General features: G+C 50.2%; 1 long non-coding RNA gene across 1 annotated transcript; it reads left to right on the plus strand.

The window, feature by feature from the left end:
- Positions 1-4,350: 4,350 nt before the first annotated feature.
- Positions 4,351-5,719, plus strand: LOC135423860 (uncharacterized). Its single transcript, XR_010434992.1, has 2 exons — positions 4,351-5,005; positions 5,117-5,719. It is a non-coding gene; the product is annotated as an uncharacterized LOC135423860 (long non-coding RNA).
- Positions 5,720-6,752: the final 1,033 nt, after the last annotated feature.

The raw sequence follows: 6,752 nt of genomic DNA on the forward strand, positions 1-6,752 counted from the left end.
GGTTTCTTTTTAAGAAGATAGTTTTTTATTAAGAAGATAGTTGTTTTATTTAGAAGATAGTTGTTTTTATTAAGAAGATATTTTTATTAAGAAGACAGTTGTTCATTAAGAAGATAGTTGTTTTTATTAAAGAGATGGTTATTATACTAAAATTGTTGTCATCAAGAAGACTGTCGTTTTCATAAAGAAGAATGATGGGTTTATAACAAAATTGGGAAAATATCAATAAATTCTGTACACGTGTCTGATATGTTGTCATTTTATTGTCCTTCTGTAAATACATGTCAAAGATTATTGTTGTTCCATGGGCCCTTAGAATGTGCCCTCTCAGCCCAGCCCCCCCCCGTGTCCTGGGCTCATCCCCAGCCCTGGGGGCAGCAGGGCAGGGGGGGTTCTGCCGCTCTGCTGCGCTCTCAGCAGACCCCACCTGCAGTGCGGCCTCCAGCTCTGGGGTCCCCGACACAACAAGGCCAGGGAAGTGCTGCAGCAAGGCCAGACCAGGCCACCAAGGGGCTCAGGGCACTCGAGCACCTCCCCTCTGCACACAGGCTGGCAAAGTTGGGGCTCTTCAGCCTGGAGAAGAGAAGCTTGTGTGGAGACCTGGGAGAAACCTCCCCGTGTGGGAAGGGGCCTCCAAGGAAGCCGGAGGGTGACTCTTGGTCAGCAACTGTAGTGACAGAAGAAGGGGGAATGGGCTCAAAGTGACAGAGAGGAGGGTTAGATTTGATGTTAGGAAAACATTGTTTCCTGTGAGGGTGTTAGGCCCTGGTGGGGGCTGTGCAGAGAGGCTGTGGCTGCCCCATCCCTGGCAACATTCAAGGACCACTTGGATGGGGCCCTGAGCAACCTGGTCAGCTTGGAATAAGATGATTTTTAAGGTCCCTCCGAAGTCAAACCATTCAAGGATTCCATCATTCCATGATCCCCATCCCCACTGCGGAGTGGCCCTGGACCTCCTGTGACATCAGAGCTGCCAGAGCTGTGCCCGTGTTCCATGTGGAACTGCCAGGGCCCGGCGACGAGCACAACGCAGCCATTCCCCTGCTGCCAGCGATCTGTGAGCAGCTCCCAGCGCACCCTCGTCAGGTGATCCCTGAGAGACCCGTGAGTCCTGGACTCTCCCTGCTCTCTGGAGCTCTGCAGCCATCCCAGCAGGATGGGCAACCTCCTCCCAGTGAAGGTACAGTGCCAATCCATGGAAGTGGGAAACCCCTGACTTCCCAGGAAGACTGGAGCTCAGTGGGGCTGGTGTGGGACAGGGACCCCTCTCTGAGGTTGTGCTCCCTTACACAGACTGTCGGAGATACCGAGGAGATGATGGAGGTGGACACCCAAGAGTTAGTAGAAGAGATGGAGGTCGATGTTGTGGAGGAGATCGAGGAGATGGATGTGGACCAGCAAGATGAGGAGGAGGACATGGTGCTGGGATGAGGACAGTCCCCCAGCAGCACGACAGGCACGTCCTGGCCATGCCCTGCCCCAGGGTCACCTGCTGGGTGTGCCAGGCTGGGGGCACAGGGAACACCCAGCAGGGCCCGACTGCACTGACCGTGCCCTTGCTTTTCTTCCAGGATTGACAGACCTGCCGGCCATGGAATTGACCCCTCTGTACATATGTTTTTCATTTTCTTCTGTAAATAGGTTTTATATTATTCACTTTTAAGGAAGATTGTAGTTTGGATAGAGAAAATAGTTTAAGAAGATAGATTTTTATTTAAGAAGATAGTTTTTTCATAAGTCAATAGCTTTTTTAAGAAGATAAGTTTTCTTTTTAAGAAGATAGTTTTTTAAAGAAGATAAGGTTTCTTTTTAAGAAGATAGTTTTTTAAAGAAGATAAGGTTTCTTTTTAAGAAGATAGTTTTTTAAAGAAGATAAGGTTTCTTTTTAAGAAGATAGTTTTTTATTAAGTAGATATTTTTATTTAGAAGATAGTTGTTTTTATTAAGAAGATACTTCTATTAAGAAGATAGTTGTTTTTTCAAGAAGATAGTTGTTTTTATTAAGAAGATGGTTGTTGATAGTAAGACTGTTGCCATCAAGAAGACTCTTCCTTCTGGAAAGAAGAATGCTGGAGTTTTTAAAAAAATTAGGAAAAAGTCAATAAATTCTGTAGACGTCTCTGATATGTTGTTGCTTTATTGTCCTTCTGTAAATACATGTCAAAGATTATTGTCATTACATGGGCCCTTAGAATGTGCCCTCTCAGGCCAGCCCCCCCCGTGTGCTGGGCTCATCCCCAGCCCTGGGGGCAGCAGGGCAGGGGGGGTTCTGCCGCTCTGCTGCGCTCTCAGCAGACCCCACCTGCAGTGCGGCCTCCAGCTCTGGGGTCCCCGACACAACAAGGCCAGGGAAGTGCTGCAGCAAGGCCAGACCAGGCCACCAAGGGGCTCAGGGCACTCGAGCACCTCCCCTCTGCACACAGGCTGGCAAAGTTGGGGCTCTTCAGCCTGGAGAAGAGAAGCTTGTGTGGAGACCTGGGAGAAACCTTCCCGTGTGGGAAGGGGCCTCCAAGGAAGCCGGAGGGTGACTCTTGGTCAGCCACTGTAGTGACAGGACAAGGGGTTCAAAGTGACAGGGAGGAGGGTTAGATTTGATGTTAGGAAAACATTGTTTCCTGTGAGGGTGGTGAGGCCCTGGTAGGGGCTGTGCAGAGAGGCTGTGGCTGCCCCATCCCTGGCAACATTCAAGGACCACTTGGATAGGACCCTGAGCAACCTGGTCAGCTTGGAATAAGATGATTTGTAGGGTCTGTCCCAAGCCAAACCATTCAAGGATTCCATCATTCCATGATCCCCATCCCCACTGCGGAGTGGCCCTGGACCTCCTGTGACATCAGAGCTGCCAGAGCTGTGCCCGTGTTCCATGTGGAACTGCCAGGGCCCGGCAACGAGCACAACGCAGCCATTCCCCTGCTGACAGCGATCTGTGAGCAGCTCCCAGCGCACCCTCGTCAGGTGATCCCTGAGAGACTCGTGAGTCCTGGACTCTCCCTGCTCTCTGGAGCTCTGCAGCCACCCCAGCAGGATGGGCAACCTCCTCCCAGTGAAGGTACAGTGCCAATCCATGGAAGTGGGAAACCCCTGACTTCCCAGGAAGACTGGAGCTCAGTGGGGCTGGTGTGGGACAGGGACCCCTCTCTGAGGTTGTGCTCCCTTACACAGACTGCCGGAGATACCGAGGAGATGATGGAGGTGGACATCCAAGAGACTGAAGAAGAGATGGAAGTCGATGAGGTGGAGGAGATTGAGGAGATGGATGTGGACCAGCAAGATGAGGAGGAGGACATGGTGCTGGGATGAGGACAGTCCCCCAGCAGCAGAACAGGCACGTACAGACGATGCCCTGCCCCGGGGTCACCTGCTGGGTGTGCCAGGCTGGGGGCACAGGGAACACCCAGCAGGGCCCGACTGCACTGACCGTGCCCTTGCTTTTCTTCCAGGACTGACGGACCTGCCGGCCATGGAATTGGCCCCTCTGTACATATGTTTTTCATTTTTTTCTGTAAATATGTTTTCTATTATTCACTTTTTAAGAAGATTGTAGTTTGGATAGAGATAGATTTTTAATAAGAAGATATTTTTTTCATAAGACAATAGGTTTTTTAAGAAGATAAGTTTTCTTTTAAAGAAGATAGATTTTTATTTAAGAAGATAGTTTTTTATTAAGATGATAGTTTTTTAAGAAGATAAGGTTTCTTTTTAAGAAGATAGTTTTTTAAAGAAGATAAGGTTTCTTTTTAAGAAGATAGTTTTTTATTAAGTAGATATTTTTATTTAGAAGATAGTTGTTTTTATTAAGAAGATATTTTTACTAAGAAGATTTTTTTTTTTATTAAGAAGATAGTTGTTAATATTCAGACTGTTGTGATCAAGAAGACTGTTGCTTCTGTAAAGAAGAATGCTGGATTTATTAAGAAAATTAGGAAAAAGTCAATAAATTCTGTAGACGTCTCTGATATGTTGTTGGTTTATTGTCCTTCTGTAAATACATGTCAAAGATTATTGCTGTTCCATGGGCCCTTAGAATGTGCCCTCTCAGGCCAGCCCCCCCCGTGTGCTGGGCTCATCCCCAGCCCTGGGGGCAGCAGGGCAGGGGGGGTTCTGCCGCTCTGCTGCGCTCTCAGCAGACCCCACCTGCAGTGCGGCCTCCAGCTCTGGGGTCCCCGACACAACAAGGCCAGGGAAGTGCTGCAGCAAGGCCAGACCAGGCCACCAAGGGGCTCAGGGCACTCGAGCACCTCCCCTCTGCACACAGGCTGGCAAAGTTGGGGCTCTTCAGCCTGGAGAAGAGAAGCTTGTGTGGAGACCTGGGAGAAACCTGGGGCCCCGGGGAGGCCTCAGTGTGGCCGGGCAGGAGCTGAAGGGGCCCAGAGGAGAGCTGGGCCAGAGTGTTCAGCAGGGCCTGCGGGGAGAGGACAAGGGGGGATGGCTTTACACTGAAGGAGGAGGACTCAGCTTTGATTTGCTTTAGGAAGATGTTCTTTTGCACTGTGGGTGTTGAAGCCCTGGCAGGGGCTGTTCAGAGAGGCTGTGGATGCCCCATCCATGGGAATGTTCAAGGTGTGCTTGGACAGGGCCCTGAGTAACCTGGTGTGGTGGAAGGTTGTTCAAATTTGAAGAAGATGATTTTTAGGGTCCCTTCCAAGTCAAACCAGTCCAGGATTCCATCATTCTACAGTCTCCATCCCCCAGTGTGGAGTGGCCTTGGACCTCCTGTGACATCAGAGCTGCCAGAGCTGTGCCCGTGTTCCATGTGGAACTGCCAGGGCCCGGCGACGAGCACAACGCAGCCATTCCCCTGCTGCCAGCGAACCTTCAGCAGCTCGCAGCGAACCCCTGTCACCTGGTCCAAGACCACCCTTCCCCCTGCTCCAAGACCACCTTTCCTCCTGCTCCCAGCGCCCTGTCCTTACCAGCTCCCTGATAGTCCGTCAGTCCGGAACTCTCCCTGCTGACTGGATCTCAGCATCGCTCCTGCAGGATGTGCAGTTTTGTCCCAGTGAAGGTACAGTGCCGTTCCATGGAGGTGGGCACCCCATGACTACCTGGGATGGCATCCCCTGTGGGGATGGTTTGGGACAGAGACCCCTCTCTGAGGTTGTGCTCCCTGCTGCAGGGTGTCAGAGACACCGAGGAAGCCATGGATGTGGACATGGATGGCGATGGCGAAGAGAGTATGGAAGTGGACCTGGAAGAGCATGTGGAGGAGATGGAGGTGGACACGCAAGAGGAAGAAGAGATGGATGTGGAAGAGGAAGGCGAGAAGGAGGAGGCCATGGTGCTGGGATGAGGAGAGTCCCCCATCAGCAGCAGGTGAGGCCCGTCCTGGCCATGCCCTGCCCCGGGCACAGCGGGTCACCTGCCGCCAGGCTGGGGCTGGGCTGGGTGGCCCCGCTCAGGGACACGGTGCCCCGTGCCCTGGATTGTGGCGGCACAACCCCCAGCCCCGGCCTGCCCTGCGCCTGCTTTGGGCCACACAAGCCCCGTGCCAGCGCCTGGGGCCCGGCTCCCATCCCCAGCCGGGCTCAGGCCTGGCACCAGAGTCCCGCTGTGCCCAGCGTGGGCCAGGCTGGGGGCACAGGGAACGGCCAGCAGGGCCCGACTGCACTGACCGTGCCCTTGCTTTTCTTGCAGGACTGACGGACCTGCCAGCCACGGAATCGGCCACTTGTACATATGTTTTACATGTTGTTCTGTAAATACGTTCTATATTATTGAATTTTTAAGAAGTTTGTTGGTTTTCTAAAGAAAATAATTTAAGAAGATAAGTTTTTTATTAAGAACATAGTTTTTTTAAGAAGATAAGTTTCCTTTATAAGAAGATAGTTTTGTTCGAAGAAGATAGTTGTTTTATTTAGAAGATAGTTGTTTTTATTAAGAAGATATTTTTATTAAGAAGATTGTTGTTTTATTAAGAAGATACTTGTTTTTATTAAGAAGATGGTTGTTGATAATAAGACTGTTGTCATCAAGAAGACTGTTGTTTCTATGAAGAAGAATGCTGGGTTTAATAAGAAAATTCTGAAAATGTCAATAAATTCAGGATAGGTGTCTTATCTGTTGTTGTTTTATTGTCCTTCTGTAAATCCATTTCAAAAATTGTTGTTGTTCCATGGTGTGGTGTGGGGAAACAGTTTTCCCCCCTGAAGTTATAAAATGGTAAAACCCCAGGGGGTGGTGACCCTTGAAGTTTTGAGGTTTTACCCAATGAGCGCTTCTGCAAAATATAAACAGATCCCAAGCGGAACGGAAGAGAAGGTTGTTTTTGAAGGTGTTGTTGAGAGAGGTGGCCATGTTCTGAGGCCACGAGGAAGGGGCACGGAGCTCCTTGGGGCCTCTGGGCCCCCCCCAGCCCCGGCAAGGGGGCTACAGAGACTTAGAACAGTGTTAAACTAGACCAAGTGTCTGTAGCTAGAAAGCTAGAAGTTTTCTCCACCGTGAGTGAGCAGAGACAGAGCAGCAGCAGGAGCAGTGTCCAGAAACGGTGGCAGAGAGCCAGGAGAGAGAAGAAAGCAGCAGAGGCAGCTTGCAACCAGGCAAGCTGGGAGCTCAATACTTCAGAGAAGAGGCAATCTAGGAATTTCCTGGAGCGTATAGAGGACAATTTCCTTCATCAACTGGTAAATGAACCTAACAGGGGTAAGGCCCCGCTAGACCTGTTGTTTACAAACAGAGAAGGGCTGATGGGAGATGTAGTGGTTGAAGGCCGCCTGGGAAATAGTGACCATGAAATAATAAAATTTTCAATACTC

Source organism: Pseudopipra pipra, chromosome 17 (genome assembly GCF_036250125.1).
Source record: "Pseudopipra pipra isolate bDixPip1 chromosome 17, bDixPip1.hap1, whole genome shotgun sequence".
Classification (NCBI taxonomy): Eukaryota; Metazoa; Chordata; class Aves; order Passeriformes; family Pipridae; genus Pseudopipra; species Pseudopipra pipra.